This window comes from Staurois parvus, unplaced genomic scaffold (genome assembly GCF_062004578.1).
Source record: "Staurois parvus isolate SC_StPar_1 unplaced genomic scaffold, SC_StPar_1.0 ptg000412l, whole genome shotgun sequence".
Lineage (NCBI taxonomy): Eukaryota > Metazoa > Chordata > Amphibia > Anura > Ranidae > Staurois > Staurois parvus.
In genome coordinates this window covers 2,430,485-2,452,058 of record NW_028318208.1, presented here as the reverse complement: position 1 = coordinate 2,452,058, position 21,574 = coordinate 2,430,485, and the positions used below count along the sequence as shown (strand labels likewise).

Sequence of the window (21,574 nt, the reverse complement as noted above, 5' to 3'; positions counted from 1 at the left end):
TCTGAACAACACAAAATAAAAATGCTATTTAATTAATTTCTAATAATCAAAGCAAACTCTCCCATACATCCATGTCTCCATCTTTGCTGAGAGATCACATGAAACACTCCCCCCCCATCCCTAGCATTCCTGGCTGTGGCCATCTTGTGTAAGGGTAGATGATTCCCTTAACTCAGGCATGTAGGCAGGAGTTAGCTGAGAAAACCCTTCCTTCCCTCCTAAAGACTCCTGGGATGTATGACATCATTTGCCTAGACCTGAAACCAGGAAGCAACTGAAGAAATGTAAAAAAAAGTTTAAAACAAGTAAATATAAAACACTTTCCTATCTATTTACTAATTCCATCAGCATGGGGATTAAAAATAGTGTTGATTGGGAGACGCGGAAATTCCACTTTAACATAAGAAGGCTTTCTTCCTGTGAATTCACAGGCATCTTATGATGGAAAATGTATGAAGGACAGTGTTGACCCTCACAGCCCATCAGCTCATCCCTTTTATTTTCTCTTCTGTCTAAAAGCATAGAATTCTAGATGGCTATTGGCCGCTTCAGGCAACACAGACAGTGTTAAATCAAGGAGGCACAATATGGCATAAACATTCCTATGTGAAGTATTTTTGAAGGCTCTGGAGTACGACTTTTGACTTTGGGATTGTATGAAGGCTTGTTTCCATGTTACTGCTTTGTCATCAATCAGTTTGGCACGATTGATGGCTTAATCTGTGACAAGTGATTTCTCGTCTTGCAAAGCGCCAAATGAAAAACCACAGTGAAATTTCCTGTCGGGTTCAGACCTACCACTGACCTAATTAGTAACTGGCTCATTCTGAAAGATCGCCATCTGTTCCTTATTATTTTTGCAAGACTATCCGGAAAGATGTTGGAAGCCCTGACAACCATCACCTACAGCTGCAAATCAAACATTTGCAACCTGTGGCTTTCCTTCGGCAGTTGGGCCAACTCCCACCATTCACTGGCCACAGTGCATGATGGGCTTTGTAGTTTCGCAGCAGCCGTTCATTCCAGATTTAATTGATTTTGTGATATATTTGACTCCACTTAACTTCTTCTGAGGTACCAGCAGATTAGACACAGGCCTTGTAGAAGTTCCGAGATTACAAAGGGTCCTGTAGAAGTAGACTCAGGTCTTGTAGAAGTCCCAAGATGACACAGGTCTTGTAGAAGTAGACGCAGATCTTGTGTCCCAAGATGAAACAGGTCTTGTAGAACTAGAACCAGGTCTTCTAGAAGTCCCAAGATGACACAGGTCTTGTAGAAGTAGACCCAGGCCTTGTAGAAGTCCTGGATGACACAGGTCTTGTTGAAGTAGACCCAGATCTTGTAGAAGTCCTGAGATGACACAGGTCTTGTAGAAGTAGATCCAGATCTTGTAGAAGTCCCAAGGTGACACAGGTCTTGTAGAAGTAGATCCAGATCTTGTAGAAGTCCCGAGGTGACACAGGTCTTGTAGAAGTAGATCCAGATCTTTTAGAAGTGCTGAGATGACACGGGTCTTGTAGAAGTAGACCCAGATCTTGTAGAAATCCCGAGATGACACAGGTCTTGTAGAAGTAGACCCAGATCTTGTAGAAATCCCAGATGACACAGGTCTTGTAGAAGTAGACCCAGATCTTGTAGAGATCCCAGGATGACACAGGTCTTGTAGAAGTAGATCCAGATCTTGTAGAAATCCCGGATGACACAGGTCTTGTAGAAGTAGACCCAGATCTTGTAGAAATCCCGGATGACACAGGTCTTGTAGAAGTAGACCCAGATCTTGTAGAAATCCCGGATGACACAGGTCTTGTAGAAGTAGACCCAGATCTTGTAGAAATCCCAAGATGACACAGGTCTTGTAGGAGTAGACCCAGATCTTGTAGAAATCCCGGATGACACAGGTCTTGTAGGAGTAGACCCAGATCTTGTAGAAGTCCCGGATGACACAGGTCTTGTCGAAGTAGACCCAGATCTTGTAGAAATCCCAGATGACACGGGTCTTGTAGAAGTAGACCCAGATCTTGTAGAAGTCCCTGATGACACAGGTCTTGTAGAAGTAGACCCAGATCTTGTAGAAATCCCAAGATGACACAGGTCTTGTAGGAGTAGACCCAGATCTTGTAGAAGTCCCGGATGACACAGGTCTTGTAGAAGTAGACCCAGGTCTTTTAGAAGTTCTGAGATGACACAGGTCTCTCGAGAATCCCTCGAGAGGCTGCAAAACATCTTGTACGGCAATGGAAACAAGCCTGTGTGCCCTGATCTGTTTAATGCTTTCACTGGCAGTAGAAGCACAGTTGCTCATTGAATGGACTCTAGACGTAAATTAAAGCTGAACTCCAGGCAAGCAGTTAAATATACAGATCAAATGCATATAAGGGGGCTGCTTTATCTGCTAAAGGATTTGTATTTCCGTCCATCCAGACCTGAGATTTACACAGCATAGTCGGGGATGCTACTTACAGTTAAAAGATGCAGTGGTGTCCTCCTGCCCCCAGCCTGCCCAACTGGATAGTGAAACAGTAGCAGTAGACTAATTTGGTCATCCTTCTGGTCAGTCTGTTTACTCCTACTATTAGTATGTTCTTTTTTTTTTTTCACATTTGCATAACACATCCAGGCCTGACCCTCCCTCTTTCAGTCTAAGTGCTGCTGTACAATGAATTGGAAGCAGCTGATACCAGGTCAAGTTCAGGTATTCGGAGTCTGGTAAATTCTTCCAAAAGCTTCAGTGCCCCAACATAATGTGCACTGAATCTTTGGAAGGCTCTGGATGGGGCTGGGTGTCTCTGTGGGAGATGAAGGTTTTGAGGGGGGGGTTATGGGATTTTGCAGGAGACTTGGGGCCCTGTAGGGAATGGGGTTTCTAGAGGGAGCTGGGGGCCACTATGGGGGATGGGGCCTTTGGAGGGAGCTAAGGCTCTCTCCAGGAGTTTTGTTTTCCAGGGGCAGTGTGGGGGGCACTGTGGGAGGATGACGGTTCTGGAGGGGTTTAGGAGACTTTGCAGGAGACTTGGGGCCCTGTAGGTGATAAGGTTTCCAGAGAGAGTTGGCGGCCACTATGGGGGATGGGATCTTTGGAGGGGGCTGAGGGTCTCCAGGAGTTTTTTTTCCAGGGGCAGTGTGGGGGGCTGGGGGGGCACTATGGGAGGATGAAGGTTCTTGAGGGGTTTAGGGGACTTTGCAGGAGACTTGAAGCCCTGTAGGTGATGAGGTTTCCAGAAGGAGCTGGTGGCTGCTATAGGGGATGGGTCCTCTGGAGAGGACTGAGGGTCTCTCCAGGAGTTTTTTTTCCCAGGGGCAGTGTGGGGGGGGGGGTGCTGGGGGGCACTATGGGTAGATGAAGGTTCTTGAGGGGTTTAGGGGACTTTGCAGTAGACTTGAAGCCCGGTAGGTGATGAGGTTTCCAGAGGGAGCTGGCGGCCACTATGGGTGATGGGTCCTCTGGAGGGGACTGAGGGTCTCTCCAGGAGTTTTTTTTCCCAGGGGCAGTGTGGGGGGAGCTGTGAGGCACTATGGGTGAATGAAGGTTCTGGAGGAGTTTAGGGGATTTTGCAGGAGACTTGGAGCCCTGTAGATATTGAGGTTTCCAGAGGGAGCACTATGGGGAATGGGGCCTCTGGAGGGGGTTGAGGGTCTCTAAATGAGCATGGAGTTTTTTCCAGGGGCAGTGTGGGGGGCATCACGGGACACTGTTGGGTGCACTATGAGGGACCAGAGGTTCTGCAGCAGCTCAGGGGCCACTTGGGGGGCTGGGGGGCACTGTGCTAGGCTGGATGACTCTGTAAGGACTGAGGGCTCATAGGGGGTCTGCAAGCCATCATAAAACATTGGGTGGCAATATGGAAGATTATGGGATCTACAGCTAGATGGAGGCCTGAGAGGAGGAAGGCCTCAGTCTGGTGGTTGAGAATTACTGCTGTAGAGTATTATGATGCTATACCGTATGTGACCACCTCTGAGTACCTGCAGTAACAATGATGGCTGTTCCCTTACAGAAAGCTCAGCATAGGTTCATCTATTAATAAATATTTCAAAGATTCAGGAACCTATTAGGACTAAATACAGTATATTTAACTCAAAAAAACTTAGGGGAGATTTTCTAAAACTGGAGCGCTCAGAATCCGGGGCAGCTGTGCATGTGAACCAATCAGCTTCTAGCTTCAATGTGTTCAATTAAACTTTGACAATAAAACCTGGATGCTGATTGGTTTCTATGCAGAGCTGCACCAGATTTTGCACTCTCCAGTTTTAGTAAATAACCCCCTTTATTATAATTATTATTCAGGTTTTATATATTATTATTATTATACAGGATTTATATATTATTATTATACAGGATTTATATATTATTATTATTATTATTATACAGGATTTATATATTATTATTATACAGGATTTATATATTATTATTATACAGGATTTATATATTATTATTATTATTATACAGGATTTATATATTATTATAATTATTATACAGGATTTATATATTATTATTATTATTATTATACAGGATTTATATATTATTATTATACAGGATTTATATATTATTATTATTATTATTATACAGGATTTATATATTATTATAATTATTATACAGGATTTATATATTATTATTATACAGGATTTATATATTATTATTATTATTATACAGGATTTATATATTATTATTATACAGGATTTATATATTATTATTATTATTATACAGGATTTATATATTATTATTATTATACAGGATTTATATATTATTATTATACAGGATTTATATATTATTATAATTATTATACAGGATTTATATATTATTATTATACAGGATTTATATATTATTATTATTATTATACAGGATTTATATATTATTATTATACAGGATTTATATATTATTATTATTATTATACAGGATTTATATATTATTATTATTATTATTATTATACAGGATTTATATATTATTATAATTATTATACAGGATTTATATATTATTATTATACAGGATTTATATATTATTATTATACAGGATTTATATATTATTATTATACAGGATTTATATATTATTATTATACAGGATTTATATAGCGCCAACAGTTTGCTCAGCACTTTACAATATAACGGGAGACAATATAGCAACAATACAAGAGGGATAGGAGGGCTCTGATCCTGGGAGCTTACAATCTAGTTTTTATTGTTGAAGTGTAGACTGGGCTTTGGGATCTGGCTGCAGGGCTCCTAATTTGCATAACCATCTGCATGACTGTCACTTGTATTTATGTTTTCCATAAATTGCAGAATGCTGTTAGCATAGGAATGCCGGACGGTCCACATCGGCATGCATACATTATTCAGAGCTTCACGTCATGATGACTTCTCACTATTCACATGGATGTAGCAGCTGATATATGTTCCCATTTAAAGTCTATGCATGTTAAGTACTCCTCCTGACATCTGCTTTTCTCTCTAGAGGGACGGCACCATATTTGTTCAGGCATCATCCGTGGGGGGGGGGGAGCACCATCCACTTTCTGGATGCTTTGCAAAGATGAGAATTATGCGTATTGCTGACATGTCCCAATATACAACTACAGTATAACATTGCACTAGGGGAACCGCTTACTGAAAAGCCTTCCTTGAGCTCCTCTCAGGGACTTTGTCTCAGCTGACATGATGTCATCAGTCTGCTGGAGGCAGGACAGAGAATTTGCTCAGTCTCTTCTCCTCCAGTTGCAAGGTTTACACTTGTGGTTTGGGGAGGGGGGGGGTAAAAGCAGGCGGATGAACAATGTTTTGCAGCTCCTAACCAGCCCCCGTAGTCCTCATGCACACTTGACGTTTTTACAGCGGCTGTTTTTGCCTTTTGACATTTTTTTCTACAGCCAGTAAACTCCCCAGCATGTTATCCTATGTGTTCATCCCCGGCATGTTATCCTATGTGTCCATCCCCAGCATGTTATCCTATGTGTTCATCCCCGGCATGTTATCCTATGTGTCCATCCCCAGCATGTTATCCTATGTGTTCATCCCCGGCATGTTATCCTATGTGTCCATCCCCAGCATGTTATCCTATGTGTTCATCCCCGGCATGTTATCCTATGTGTCCATCTCCAGCATGTTATCCTATGTGTTCATCCCCAGCATGTTATCCTATGTGTTCATCCCCAGCATGTTATCCTATGTGTTCATCCCCGGCATGTTATCCTATGTGTCCATCTCCAGCGTGTTATCCTACGTGTCCATCCCCAGCATGTTATCCTACGTGTCCATCCCCAGCGTGTTATCCTATGTGTCCATCCCCAGCATGTTATCCTATGTGTCCATCCCCAGCATGTTATCCTATGTGTCCATCCCCAGCATGTTATCCTATGTGTCCACCCCCGGCATGTTATCCTATGTGTCCATCTCCAGCATGTTATCCTATGTGTCCATCCCCGGCATGTTATCCTATGTGTTCATCCCCAGCATGTTATCCTATGTGTTCATCCCCAGCATGTTATCCTATGTGTTCATCCCCGGCATGTTATCCTATGTGTCCATCTCCAGCGTGTTATCCTACGTGTCCATCCCCAGCATGTTATCCTACGTGTCCATCCCCAGCGTGTTATCCTATGTGTCCATCCCCAGCATGTTATCCTATGTGTCCATCCCCAGCATGTTATCCTATGTGTCCATCCCCAGCATGTTATCCTATGTGTCCACCCCCGGCATGTTATCCTATGTGTCCATCTCCAGCATGTTATCCTATGTGTCCATCCCCGGCATGTTATCCTATGTGTCCATCCCCAGCGTGTTATCCTATGTGTCCATCCCCAGCGTGTTATCCTATGTGTCCATCCCCGGCATGTTATCCTATGTGTCCATCCCCGGCATGTTATCCTATGTGTCCATCCCCAGCGTGTTATCCTATGTGCCCATCCCCAGCATGTTATCCTATGTGCCCATCCCCAGCATGTTATCCTATGTGTCCATCCCCGGCATGTTATCCTATGTGTCCATCCCCGGCATGTTATCCTATGTGTCCATCCCCGGCATGTTATCCTATGTGTCCATCCCCGGCGTGTTATCCTATGTGCCCATCCCCAGCATGTTATCCTATGTGTCCATCCCCAGCATGTTATCCTATGTGTCCATCCCCAGCGTGTTATCCTATGTGTCCATCCCCGGCGTGTTATCCTATGTGTCCATCCCCGGCGTGTTATCCTATGTGTCCATCCCCGGCGTGTTATCCTATGTGTCCATCCCCGGCGTGTTATCCTATGTGTCCATCCCCGGCGTGTTATCCTATGTGTCCATCCCCGGCGTGTTATCCTATGTGTCCATCTCCAGCATGTTATCCTATGTGTCCATCCCCAGCATGTTATCCTATGTGTCCATCCCCGGCATGTTATCCTATGTGTCCATCCCCGGCATGTCATCCTATGTGTCCATCCCCAGCATGTCATCCTATGTGTCCATCCCCAGCATGTTATCCTATGTGTCCATCCCCAGCATGTTATCCTATGTGTCCATCCCCAGCATGTTATCCTATGTGTCCATCCCCGGCATGTTATCCTATGTGTCCATCCCCAGCATGTTATCCTATGTGTCCATCCCCGGCGTGTTATCCTATGTGCCCATCCCCAGCATGTTATCCTATGTGTCCATCCCCAGCATGTTATCCTATGTGTCCATCCCCAGCATGTTATCCTATGTGTCCATCCCCGGCATGTTATCCTATGTGTCCATCCCCGGCGTGTTATCCTATGTGTCCATCCCCAGCGTGTTATCCTATGTGTCCATCCCCGGCGTGTTATCCTATGTGTCCATCTCCAGCATGTTATCCTATGTGTCCATCCCCAGCATGTTATCCTATGTGTCCATCCCCGGCATGTTATCCTATGTGTCCATCCCCGGCATGTCATCCTATGTGTCCATCCCCAACATGTCATCCTATGTGTCCATCCCCAGCATGTTATCCTATGTGTCCATCCCCAGCATGTTATCCTATGTGTCCATCCCCGGCATGTTATCCTATGTGTCCATCCCCGGCATGTTATCCTACAGGTCCATCCCCAGCATGTTATCCTACAGGTCCATCCCTAGCATGTTATCCTATGTGTCCATCCCCAGCGTGTTATCCTGTGTGTCCATGCACACATAGACTGTAATCAATGTTTTTTGGCTGGAAAAAAACCCCAGGACTAGTGGGTTTCTAGAGGAGTTTTTTAGCTGTAAAAACGCTCTAACGCTGGAAAACACGGCAATATGTAGTAAAATGCTGCAAACCGACATTTTTGGACTTTTTTTTACCAAAAAAAGAAACTGTTTGCTGTAACTGCTTATAAAACGAGAGCTGGAGATCAGCTTCATTTTGTTAGTGTATCTAAATCTGCTAGTCCCTCTTAACACTCCCCTCCCCCCAGACTGACAAATCTGCTGTCCAAAGGTGTCTCCTGTGCTCCTTCATCCAGAGTGGAGGCACTTTAATACAGGAGGTAGTACAGGAGGGGTGTTCCTGGATAGATCACCAGGTGAAAACAGAGGGGGGGAAGCCTAAAAAAAGAAAACTAATGCAGCCACCACATCTAATGATTGGTAAGCTGCATTATGTTCCATTTTTGGTTTGGGGTTTAGTAGCGCTTGAGGGACGCATTTTGCTGGAGGTCTATAAAATGACTGCAGCTGATGTCATGGTGGCTGTGTGCTGTAAACAAAGTCGGTGATGGGGTTGAGAAGGCAGTGTCACATTGTGTCTGCTCCTTTCACAGCGGCTGAGCTCAGTGTCACATTGTGTTTGCTCCCTGCGTTATCACTGAGCCCTGTGTATCATTGTGTTGCCCATTGTCTCCTCTTGCCCCGTGTCTTTTGGTAAAGTCCTCATTTTCTGTGATTTTTTTTTTGCTCTGTCTTTTTTCTTTGTTTCTCGTGAAAAGCGAAGAGGTCACAGTGTTCTCTTCTAAAACAACCGTGACATTTATACAAGGCATTCCGAAGATTGGAAACTCTTGAAGTTTAATGAAGAACTGGCGGAGGGCTCCTCGAAGGGCTGCAAAGCTTTAGAGGAGTTGTAAACCTCAGACATGAAATATGAACAAAGCATATCCCTCCATAGTGTGTACTTGTCTCAGTCCAGAGCACTAAGTGTCATTTCTGTCTGCTGCCTCGTTCCTCAGCTGTCAGCACGAGTCACTGCTGAAGATTGTTCCTCACACCAAGAGAAAAATGGTGACAGGGGAGGGGCCTCATGCATACAACCTGTGATCTAGAGCCTCTGCTCTGTTTCTGTGTGCTGTGGGAAGGGGGTATGCCCTTCCCTCCAATCAGCTCTTAGAGCTCTCCTCACTGAGCTCTGCAGAGTGCAACTTCAGCTCCCCGCCCCCTGCTTTCGGAAAACCCAGACAAGCTTTATAAATTGAGCACTTTGAAGGGATGTAGAGAAGAGAACACTGAAGATAAACAGCTACAACTTATGCAGGAGGATTTGTTTCATCCTGGAGATGACTGAAGATAAACGGGTACAACTTATGTAGGAAATTTGTTTCATCTCTGTGTATCACTCAAGGCCAGTCACTTCAATGTGTGTTTATGCCGGCCATAGACAGTTTGAAAATCGGCCAATTTTCGCACTGTTAGTGGGTTAATTGGTTGGCCGTTTTTCTGGTTTTTTGCACTTTGAGATTATTGGGCATTTTGGAAAATTCGCGGCTGATTTAGACGATCGGCCGATTTTCCCGGCAATGATGGCAAAATCGGCCGATCGTTTTAACGATAAAAAATCTGCGCATGAGCCGTGACCTGCAAGGGACAGAAGTTATGGGGTGAACTTTATGATTTAGTCGGCTAATTTTTTTAATCGTTGGTGGTAACATCGGCCGAACGGTCGTCCCGTCTGTGACCTGCATTACATCCACTTTAAGGCTCTGTTCACACCTATGCACCGCAGCTGTGCTCCTGTGTGCTGTGGGTGTGTCTGTTCCCTCCAATCAGCTCACACTGAGCTCTGCAGAGTGTAACTTCAGCTCTCCGCCTACTTTTTTCTGAACTCTCAGGCAAGCTGTATACATTTAGCACTTAGCTGTGGAGAAGAGAGGGCTGAGGGTAAACAGGTACAACTGATGTTGGAGGATTTGTTTCTTCTGTGTATCACCTGAGGCCAGTCACTTCACTGGGTATATGGAAGGGTTTACAGCCACTTAGTGCCCCTTTCACATTGGTGGGATTCACAAATTGAAATCGCATCTAATGAATGTCAGTGTCTTAACATGTGCGATTTGCTGCAGTGTGATTTCTAAAGTAGTTCTTGTGTTACATTTTCTGCATACATTATTTCAGGTACTTATATAGCGCCATCAATTTACACAGCGCTTTACATATATATTGTACATTCACATCAGTCCCTAACCCTCAAGGGGCGTACAATCTAAGGTCCCTAACTCACATTCATACATACACATACTAGGGACAATTTAGACAGGAGCCAATTCACCTACCAGCATGTCTTTGGAGTGTGGGAGGAAACCGGAGTACCCAGAGGAAACACACGCAGGCACAGGGAGAACATGCAAATTCCAGGCAGGAGGTGCCGTGGTTGGGATTTGAACCAACGTCAGGTGTCAGGCTCTCTCCCTTGGGGGGTGGTGTTGGTCGGTGTGTGTCAGGCTCTCTCCTTTTGGGGGTGATGTAGATCGGTGTCAGACTCTCTCCTTTGGAGGGTGGTGTTGGTCGGTGTCAGGCTCTCTCCTTTGGAGGGTGGTGTTGGTCGGTGTCAGGCTCTCTCCTTTGGAGGGTGGTGTTGGTCGGTGTCAGACTCTCCCCTTTGGGGGGTGGTGTAGGTCGGTGTCAGACTCTCCCCTTTGGGGGGTGGTGTAGGTCGGTGTCAGACTCTCCCCTTTGGAGGGTGGTGTAGGTCGTGTCAGGCTCTCTCCTTTGGAGGGTGGTGTTGGTCGGTGTCAGGCTCTCTCCTTTGGAGGGTGGTGTTGGTCGGTGTCAGGCTCTCTCCTTTGGGGGGTGGTGTAGGTCAGTGTCAGGCTCTCTCCTTTGGGGGTGGTGTTGGTCGGTGTCAGGCTCTCTCCTTTGGGGGGCGGTGTAGGTCAGTGTCAGGCTCTCTCATTTGGGGGGGTGGTGTTGGTCGGTGTCAGGCTCTCTCCTTTGGGGGTGGTGTTGGTCGGTGGTAGGCTCTCTCCTTTGGGGGTGGTGTTGGTCGGTGTCAGGCTCTCACCTTTGGAGGGTGGTGTAGGTTGGTGTCACGCTCTCTCCTTTGGAGGGTGGTGTAGGTTGGTGTCAGGTTCTCTTGGTAGGGAGGGCAGCTGATTTATTGTGTTGCCTAGGGCAGCACAAAACCTAAATACACCACTGACTATGATGCAAGGGTTAAATACATGATAATGCCAGGCGGTAGGTTTACTTACCAGCTTCCAGATAAGATGGCTCCCCTACGCTCCAGTAATAGACTGTTCCTCAACATCCTCCCTTCCAGTGCAGGCCTATTGGCCTTGCATCGGTCCTGATTATGTCAGGGGTTTCCATTCGCCAGAGCATAGAGGAAGAAGAGGTTGCTGGGACCAGCCTTGCATTGCAGTGGAGCCTGTGGGAGCAGAGGATCAGGTAAGTAAATCTGCTGTACCTGGTTCCTCTAAACATGAATGAGCATTTAAGCCAGACAAGTAGCATTTTCAGAGTCCCGCACCCCGCAGATTCCTTTCACTGTAAATAGCAGATCCTAGAAATGCATGTTTCTTACTGCTGATTACTCGGCAATGACAGCAGAACAATTTAATAGACATTGTCCGTTACAGCAAATCTTGTTCGCTTGCAGCAGATCAGTTCTCCTTCAGCCAGAGTTCCTCCTTAACATTGCACTTCCCTTCACTCACACAGAGCCAAGCCAACAGTCAGCGACGAGTCGTGTTGCGACAGCGGCTTTCACAGTCGGTCACACACTGGCATTGTTGAGAACTCGCCCAGTTGGCACAACCCACCTGACATTCTCAAATGTCTAATCCTCATTGTATGGACATAATCAGGCATTGAGAGGAACAGGGACATAACTGTGCTCCGAGCAGCCCAGAAGTGTGTTGAAATATTCCCCGTGACGTGAGCGAACGGATGAAGATCACGTCGCTGTTGACGTGTGTCACTGATGAGCTGTAATAAGGTGCCTTGCGCTCATTGACCCTGATAAGGTGAAGGTGCATTCCTGTCCGACAGGTAATATTAGTAGGGGAGTATACTCGGGGGCACAGCTTGTCACTTGGATGGTTCTCCATGTGATCTCGGCATTGGGTGATGGGCTTCCTCGTCCACTATGGCTGCCAGAGTCCCTATTCTCTTGAAGAGGAGCCTGCGCTAATATAGACAGCTATATACACCATTGAAATACACACCGATCAGCCATAACATGATGACCACCCACCATGTGACATGAGACATGGACTCCACTAGACCTCTGACGGTATGCTGGCACCAAGCTGTCAGTAGCAGATCCTTTAAGGCCTGGAGCGTCCATGGACTGGACTTGTTTCTCCAGCACACCTCGATTGGATTGAGACCTGGAGAATTTGGAGGCCAAGTCAACACTTCACACACTTTGTTTTGTCCCTCAAACCATTATTGAAGTCACCAGACCAAGCCAGGCCACCTTCTTCCATTGCTCTGTGGTCCAGTTCTGATGCTCATTGTAGGCGTTTTTGGCTGTAGACATGGGTCAGCATGGGCAACCTGACTGGTTTACGGCTACACAGCCCCATATTGTTAGATTGTAAGCTCCCAGGATCAGGCCCTCCTATCCCTCTTGTATTGAACTGTATTGTTGCTGGATTGTCTCCCGTTATATTGTAAAGTGCTGAGCAAACTGTTGGCGCTATATAAATCCTGTATAATAATAATATATAAATCCTGTATAATAATAATATATAAATCCTGTATAATAATAATAATATAGATATCCTGTATAATAATAATAATAATATATAAATCCTGTATAATAATAATATATAAATCCTGTATAATAATAATAATATATAAATCCTGTATAATAATAATATATAAATCCTGTATAATAATAATAATATAGATATCCTGTATAATAATAATAATAATATATAAATCCTGTATAATAATAATATATAAATCCTGTATAATAATAATAATATAGATATCCTGTATAATAATAATAATAATATATAAATCCTGTATAATAATAATAATAATATATAAATCCTGTATAATAATATATAAATCCTGTATAATAATAATAATAATATATAAATCCTGTATAATAATAATATATAAATCCTATATAATAATAATAAAGATATCCTGTATAATAATAATAATAATAATATATAAATCCTGTATAATAATATATAAATCCTGTATAATAATAATAATAATATATAAATCCTGTATAATAATAATAATATATAAATCCTGTATAATAATAATATTAATATATAAATCCTGTATAATAATAATATAGATATCCTGTATAATAATAATAATAATAATATATAAATCCTGTATAATAATATATAAATCCTGTATAATAATAATAATAATATATAAATCCTGTATAATAATAATAATATATAAATCCTGTATAATAATAATATATAAATCCTGTATAATAATATATAAATCCTGTATAATAATAATAATAATAATATATAAATCCTGTATAATAATAATAATAATAATATATAAATCCTGTATAATAATAATAATATAGAAATCCTGTATAATAATAATAATATAGAAATCCTGTATAATAATATAGAAATCCTGTATAATAATAATAATAATAATATAGAAATCCTGTATAATAATAATAATCTTCAACGGGGGGGGGGGGGGATAGAACATGTGACAGAACAATAACAATACAATGCAAAACATGAGGGGATTGAGGGCCCTGCTCTTTCCAGCTTACAATTGTCCCGCAGAAAATTAAAGCTCTGTCTGCCTAAAAAAAAATGATAAAAATGTCATATGGGTACAGTGTTGCATGACCGCGCAGTTGTCATTCAAAGTGCGACAGAGCTGGAAACTGGCCTGGGCAGGAAGGGGGTGAGGCAAGGTAGGCAAGTGGTTAAAGATCGCTGATCTTATCACCAAGTTTAAGCAGAAAACACAAACTTTTTTTTTTTCTCTCTGAACTTTCCTCCAGCTTTCTTTTCCACCAGCAATGTGACCTAAAAATGGAGAACAATGATCATTGTCCCGCAGAAAAGCATTTTCCATAAATAAGTATGGGTGTACTCACTATCGTGGCCCCCGGGGGAACCAACCTTTACAGTTGTATAAACAGGGACATGCACTCAGAAATCATAGCACAGAACACTGATAGGGGAGCTTAAATGGCCAATAATAGAAACAATGACCTATGAGATAAATGTGTAAAAGTTTCAGAGAATTTCAGAGCAAAAGTATAAAAAAAGTCCTGCACTGAATTTGTATGTTGGCCATAGGTGCATGGGGTTTGTGTGTTTGGGTCACAGCTGCATGGAGTTTGTACATTTTACCTTACCAATTCACAAAAAGAACATTGGGGAACTGGACAAAGTACAGAGAAGGGCAACCAAACTGATAAGAGGCATGGATTAAGGGGGGATATGATCTCCATGTATAATACATAAGGGGGGATATGATCACCATGTATAATACATAAGGGGGGGATATGATCTCCATGTATAATACATAAGGGGGATATGATCTCCATGTATAATACATAAGGGGGGATATGATCTCCATGTATAATACATAAGGGGGATATGATCACCATGTATAATACATAAGGGGGATATGATCTCCATGTACAATACATAAGGGGGGGGATATGATCTCCATGTATAATACATAAGGGGGATATGATCTCCATGTATAATACATAAGGGGGGATATGATCTCCATGTATAATACATAAGGGGGATATGATCTCCATGTATAATACATAAGGGGGGATATGATCTCCATGTATAATACATAAGGGGGGATATGATCTCCATGTATAATACATAAGGGGGGATATGATCTCCATGTATAATACATAAGGGGGGATATGATCTCCATGTATAATACATAAGGGGGGATATGATCTCCATGTATAATACATAAGAGGGATATGATCTCCATGTATAATACATAAGGGGGGATATGATCTCCATGTATAATACATAAGGGGGGATATGATCTTCATGTATAATACATAAGGGGGGTATGATCACCATGTATAATACATAAGGGGGATATGATCTCCATGTATAATACATAAGGGGGGGGGGTATGATCTCCATGTATAATACATAGGGGGGATATGATCTCCATGTATAATACATAAGGGGGGGATATGATCTCCATGTATAATACATAAGGGGGGATATGATCTCCATGTATAATACATAGGGGGGGGATATGATCTCCATGTATAATACATAAGGGGGATATGATCTCCATGTATAATACATAGGGGGGATATGATCTCCATGTATAATACATAGGGGGGGATATGATTTCCATGTATAATACATAGGGGGGGATATGATCTCCATGTATAATACATAAGGGGGATATGATCTCCATGTATAATACATAAGGGGGGGATATGATCTCCATGTATAATACATAAGGGGGGGTATGATCTCCATGTATAATACATAAGGGGGGGATATGATCTCCATGTATAATACATAAGGGGGGGTATGATCTCCATGTATAATACATAAGGGGGGATATGATCTCCATGTATAATACATAGGGGGGGATATGATCTCCATGTATAATACATAGGGGGGGGATATGATCTCCATGTATAATACATAGGGGGAGATATGATCTCCATGTATTATACATAGGGGGGGGGGATATGATCTCCATGTATAATACATAAGGGGGGATATGATCTCCATGTATAATACATAAGGGGGGATATGATCACCATGTATAATACATAAGGGGGATATGATCTCCATGTATAATACATAAGGGGGGATATGATCTCTATGTATAATACATAAGGGGGATATGATCTTCATGTATAATACATAAGGGGGGATATGATCTCCATGTATAATACATAAGGGGGGATATGATCACCATGTATAATACATAAGGGGGGGTATGATCTCCATGTATAATACATAGGGGGGGATATGATCTCCATGTATAATACATAGGGGGGGATATGATCTCCATGTATAATACATAAAGGGGATATGATCTCCATGTATAATACATAAGGGGGGATATGATCTCCATGTATAATACATAAGGGGGGATATGATCTCCATGTATAATACATAAGGGGGATATGATCTCCATGTATAATACATGAGGGGGGATATGATCTCCATGTATAATACATAAGGGGGGATATGATCTCCATGTATAATACATAGGGGGGGATATGATCTCCATGTATAATACATAAGGGGGATATGATCTCCATGTATAATACATAAGGGGGGATATGATCTCCATGTATAATACATAGGGGGGGATATGATCTCCATGTATAATACATAAGGGGGGATATGATCTCCATGTATAATACATAAGGGGGGATATGATCTCCATGTATATTACATAGGGGGGGATATGATCTCCATGTATAATACATAAGGGGGGATATGATCTCCATGTATAATACATAAGAGGGGATATGATCTCCATGTATAAATACATAAGGGGGGATATGATCTCCATGTATAAATACATCAGTGGTTCATATAGTGAACTCGTTAATCACCCTGAGGTCATCACAGAGGACAAGGGGGCACTCTTTACATCTGGAGGAAAAGAGATTTAATCTCCAAACACGGAAAGGTTTCTTCACAGTAAGAGCTGTGAAAATGTGGAATAGACTCCCTCAAGAGTTGGTTCTGGCCAGCTCCGTGGATTGCTGTAGGAAAGTCCTGGATTCTTTCTTGGATACACAGAATATAACTGGATACTAACATTTATAGGTAAAGTTGATCCAGAGAATATCCGATTGCCTCTCGGGGGATCAGGAAGGAATTTTTTCCCCTGAAGGAGCAAATTGGATCATGCTTTGCTGGGTTTTTTTTGCCTTCCTCTGGATCAACTGTGGGTGTAGGATTATAACTTTTTTTTTTATGGTTGAACTGGATGGACTTTTTAGTCTTTTTTTCAACCAGACTAACTATGTAATTATATATTTTCATGGGTGGGTTGCCTTGGGTACTGTGATTTCCATCTTCAGTCCAAACCCATAGGCTCCGTTCACACTTGTACGACTCCAAAGTTGCACGACTTTGGAGTGCAACTTTAACACAACGTTGATGCAAGTTTGGTTGAGTGCAACTTGGATACGACTTTGGCTTTCATCAATGATAATGGACAACTGTTGCATGTATACTCATGTGCAACTTTCATACGACTTTTTGAGGGTTTTTATTGCAGTCTAAGGCACTCATTGCAGTCTAAGGCACTCATTGCAGTCTATGGCACTCATTGCAGTCTATGGCTCTCATTGCAGTCTAAGGCACTCATTGCAGTCTATGGCTCTCATTGCAGTCTATGGCACTCGTTGCAGTCTAAGGCACTCATTGCAGTCTATGGCACTCATTGCAGTCTATGGCTCTCATTGCAGTCTATGGCTCTCATTGCAGTCTATGGCACTCATTGCAGTCTATGGCACTCATTGCAGTCTATGGCACTCATTGCAGTCTATGGCTCTCATTGCAGTCTATGGCTCTCATTGCAGTCTATGGCTCTCATTGCAGTCTATGGCTCTCATTGCAGTCTATGGCACTCATTGCAGTCTATGGCACTCATTGCAGTCTATGGCACGCATTGCAGTCTATGGCACTCATTGCAGTCTATGGCTCTCATTGCAGTCTATGGCACTCATTGCAGTCTATGGCACTCATTGCAGTCTAAGGCACTCATTGCAGTCTAAGGCACACATTGCAGTTTATGCCACTCATTGCAGTCTATGCCACTCATTGCAGTCTATGGCACTCATTGCAGTCTAAGGCACTCATTGCAGTCTATGGCACTCAAGTTGCATGAAAGTCGTACCAAAGTAGTGCATGAACTACTTTGGTGTTGCTGCGAGTTGCACAGATATGAATGGTACCCATTGGTAAACATAGTGACTTGTCATGTGACTTTTGGACCACAAAGTCACATGACAAGCCGCACAAGTGTGAATGGGCTCATACAGGTCAGTTCATTGGCATTTGAATAAATAGTTCGATCTGTAAAAGTAGGAGGGATGATCAGCGCTCTCTCGATCCTATAAAAACAGACAACAGGAACAGTAAAATTCTTGCCTGCTATCCTTGTAGCACAGGAGGGACTAGTGACTCCATAAACCTTCAAATGTACAGGTGGGGGGGGGATCTGTGTAAATATGTATAATAGGACGCAGTCACCGTTTAGTCATAATTTTCCACCCAGCTCATTTGATGTTTTAAATTGACTTTTGCCAAGCTGGGTGGTGCTTGCAGGCCCACCCAAAGCTTGAATTTAGCTGGAATCGATTGAAACTTGAGCCTAAGGCCTATTGCACACTGCAGCTTGAAAAAGCTCAGTACAGCATTTTTTGTTTTTTTGTTTTTTTTTTACTGATCTAAAATGTTTACTATGTGCCTGTACACAAATGCACGTAAACAAGTGCTGTATAGTTTTGATTAAAAAAATAAATAAATAAATAAAAAGAGAAAAATCTGCGTTCCTGGTCGGTATTTTGTGCTGGTACACAAAAATGCAAATATGTACATAAATATTCATGGTTTTTGCATAGGAGTGTAATGTACACATGAAAGTGTGTGTGTGCAAATGTATTATTATTATTTCAGGTACTTATATAGCTCTGTCAGTTTACACAGCACTTTACATATATATTGTACATTCGCATCAGTCCCTAACCCTCAAGGGGTGTACAATCTAAGGTCCCTAACTCATATTCATACATACACATACTAGGGACAATTTAGACAGGAGCCTGGAGAAAACCCACACAGGCACAGGGAGAACATGCAAACTCCAGGCAGGTGGTGCCATGGTCGGGATTCGAACCAACGACCTTAGTGCTGCCAGGCGGAAGTGCTAACCATCTAGCCACTGTGCTGCCCTGCACAAATATGCGCATAGCCAGCATTGAAATTACGTCAAGGAATGCTGATTCTCAAACATTCGTACTGAGTGCAAGAGGCCTAAAGCTGACCATATGTGGCTCGAATATCAGATGATTCCTGCTAAATCATCTAAAATTCTTCCCTGTAGGCACCGCCGACTTGACAAAAGTTGATTTTTTTAGTCGATTTTTTTTAAGGAATTGGGCGGTAAACAGCTCCGGTCTTCGCTCAGGTGCAGGCATTGTTACTTTATTCTTGCAGCTGCTGGTGCCGTGTGTCAGAATGCAATATCTGGCACTGCAGATTTGTTTGGTCGGCTTTTAGGAAGGTTAAGTCTTCCTAAAGCCGGCCATAGTTGGATCAAATCTTGTCCAGTTCAGCAGGGATTGGCTAAGATTCGATCCATGTATGAGAAGAAGTTGTAATGAAGTTGATCTACTGATTGACTTCACTACTACCAGCCTGTAGCATTTTTTTCATGTGATCACTGCTGGTGGCTATAGCTGCCAGCAGTGATCATTGTGAAGGCTGCCCACCGACAGTACACAATAGTTGCAGGGAGGATTTTCCCATCAATAATGACTGTGTTGGTCAGGGAACTGAACTATTTTTTTTCCTTCCACCCTTGGACCTGCTTTAGAGCTCTTTCTTGGGTTTTCATTGGTTTCATCACCTGCAAAGGGCATGTAAAAAGTTGTGTTGGACATAAAGACTCTTGTAAGGCCCAGGAACCCAGCAACTCAAGCTAGGACAACAAGCATTAGTATGACCTGGGCTTTTTTTCTCAGAGAAAAGGTTCAGGAACTCCTCCCTTCTGAGTCACCCCTTGTCTCCGCCCCTTACCCACCTCTGAGCATCGTCCCTTGGTTCCACCCACTTCCTTTTACCACCCCTTTTAGAGCATGCAGAACCAAGCATCCATTTGTAGCACCAAGTTAATTGCGTGGAACTGGTTAATGATAACAAGAAAAGCAGTAAAACAATAGACCCTCCCCCAGCAACAATGGATTACTGCAACAAAATACCCCCCAGCATCAATAGATCCACCGCAGCAACAATAGAACCTTGTCAACAACAATATATCTTTCACCCCAGCATCAATAGATGCTCAAGCAGCAAGCAACCCCTTCCTCATCAGTAGATCCATCCCAGCAACAATTGACCCCCGAGAAACTTATGACCCCAACCAGTTCCCTGGAGTAACAATAGATCCCCCAACAACAATGTATTCCCTGCAACAACAAATCCACCCATGCAATAATAGACCCTTGTCAGCAACAATGGATCCTCTTGTAGTCCACATCAATAGACCCTCCAGCACCCCTTGCCATTGTATAAACTCAGTGCTGGACGTGCTGGAACTGCGTTCCCCCTAAAAGTAAGCCCTGAGTATAACCATCACTAGCTACAGGACAAAGGCACCTGGGTACATAGCAGCATATAACTGATTGTGCGTTGTGCACACCTTGGGATTGGTGTTTATCTCTCAGAGCTTCCTTGTTTCCTTTTACATCCGTAGTGAGCTGAGTGGGTTTAAAATGTATATTTATATTGAAAGTTAAACTTTGACATGTACACAGGGAACCCAATATATCTGCCCAGTTGGAGACTCACAAAAGTGCTAGAGAGCATTGCAGTCAAAGCCAAATTAGAAATCAATGCTCCCACTCCAACTGATCCTGCTTGGGCCTGAGGACTGCACAGTGAGTACCAAAAGGACACTCCATGGACAGCAGGTTGGGCCTCGGGGCTCTGTAATTTAGGAGGAGTTGGGAATTCAGAAGCAGATGTTGGGTGATTGTTCCCGTCTTCTTCTACCCAGAACCAGAGCCCTCATTATGGGTGGAATGACCCTTCTGCAAAGACCTGACTTTAGTTTCTACTCTTGTGTTGTGCTTTGTTTTCTTCATTTGTCTTACGTGGAAGCAGATGTTGGGTGATTGTTCCCGTCTTCTTCTACCCAGAACCAGAGCCCTCATTATGGGTGCAATGACCCTTCTGCAAAGACCTGACATTGGTTTCTACTCTTGTGTTGTGCTTTGTTTTCTTCATTTGTCTTATGTGGAAGCAGATGTTGGGTGCTTGTTCCCGTCATCTTCTACACAGAACCAGAGCCCTCATTATGGGTGCAATGACCCTTCTGCAAAGACCTGACATTGGTTTCTACTCTTGTGTTGTGCTTTGTTTTCTTCATTTGTCTTATGTGGAAGCAGATGTTGGGTGCTTGTTCCCGTCATCTTCTACCCAGAACCAGAGCCTTCATTATGGGTGGAATGACCCTTCTTCAAAGACCTGACTTAGAGGTTCTACTCTTGTGTTGTGCTTTGTTTTTTTCATTTGTCTTATGTGGAAGCAGATGTTGGGTGATTGTTCCCCTCTTCTTCTACCCAGAACCAGAGCCCTCATTATGGGTGGAATGACCCTTATGTGGAAGCAGATGTTGGGTGATTGTTCCCCTCTTCTTCTACCCAGAACCAGAGCCCTCATTATGGGTGGAATGACCCTTCTGCAAAGAC

At 42.9% G+C, this 21,574-nt stretch overlaps 1 protein-coding gene across 2 annotated transcripts in view; it reads left to right on the top strand.

Annotated features, from left to right (window-relative positions):
• The window catches only part of NHERF2 (NHERF family PDZ scaffold protein 2), a 206,240-nt gene that overhangs the window by 15,440 nt on the left and 169,226 nt on the right, over positions 1–21,574 (top strand). The gene's annotated exons all lie outside the window — the stretch shown is intronic.